The sequence below is a fragment of the Microtus ochrogaster genome, chromosome 26, assembly GCF_000317375.1.
Source record: "Microtus ochrogaster isolate Prairie Vole_2 chromosome 26, MicOch1.0, whole genome shotgun sequence".
NCBI lineage: Eukaryota > Metazoa > Chordata > Mammalia > Rodentia > Cricetidae > Microtus > Microtus ochrogaster.
Genome location: NC_022025.1, coordinates 14,261,986 through 14,263,228, shown reverse-complemented (window position 1 = coordinate 14,263,228; position 1,243 = coordinate 14,261,986).

The window sequence follows — 1,243 nt, the reverse complement described above, 5'->3', positions numbered from 1 at the left end:
CAGTCTCCATTAACAGAAATTTACCACACAAAGTAACATTTTCTTTATGTTTCTAGAAATCTATTGGACAATTAGTTAATTTAGGAGACTAAAAATCTGTCTCTTTTAAGTTTAGATTTTTAAGTTTCTGGTAGTTCACGTTTCGACAGAAGGAAGGCCGTGCCCTGTGGTGAAGGGTCTGCCATCCTTTTGAAGAGAACAGAGCATTGTTTGAGATGGCAGCTATACAATTCCTGTTTCCTGATCTTTCTCCTCCATTTTTCTGGGCCAGGTTTCTGCCTCCAGCATTTTGAGAGAAATGAGTCCTCCGCAGGGGAGTTTTTGCTGCTTATAAGGATTTGTTAAGCGAGACAAGAAATAACATGATTCACCAGGTGTCAAAACTTGCTACTTATAGTCCCTGGGAAAAATACCTATTCACGTATTCAGAATTGTTACTTTTAAAGCAATTAGCACTTCACAGTAGAAGTTGAGATGAGAGAGAGGAAGTGATAACTCCACCTACAGCCTCATCCATATCCATAAGAATGATTACTCGCCAATTTTAATTTCCTATCAGCCTGACCTTCGACTTTCATCTACTTTTTTTCCCACCATCTATATTTCTATAATGTATACTAATTAAGAGGAAAAATAGGACCTCCATATTTTTTTATTTTTTCTGGTTCATAATTCTAATTTTTATTTTTAAAATTTACTTAAAATTATATGCACCATTCCCTTTCTATTTCCACCCTCCAACTCCTCCCGTGTAGCCCCTTGCTCTCTCTCAAAAAGCAGTTGTTGTTATTATTGTTGTTGTCGGTGGTGGTGGTGGTGGTGGTGGTGGTGGTGGTGTGTGTGTCCTGAAGAATATTGAGAGTGGGAGCAGAAGTCTTCCTCAGGGAAGAGACCCTGCCCTCATTGGCTCTCCAATACCATGTGGTCAGTCTTCCTATCATACACATACAAATAGCACTACACAGACCAAGCAGATTGTATCTGCATGGTAACTTACGTTGTTATTGTGTGACAGGGTCTCTGGCTGGTTATGTTTCTCACTCTACCTCCCCTGCTAGAATGATGTGCTTAACTCTAATTACAACTTCCATGTCTTTCTTGTGCTCATACACATCCAGTCAGTTCAGATATTAAAGCACTGGCTTCTATAAATGAAGGGCTTCTCCTTTTATTGATTTTTGCGATGTCTACCTGTTGTAATAGGAGCGGCGGGGCTGCATCCTGCCACCCGGCTAGCTTTACC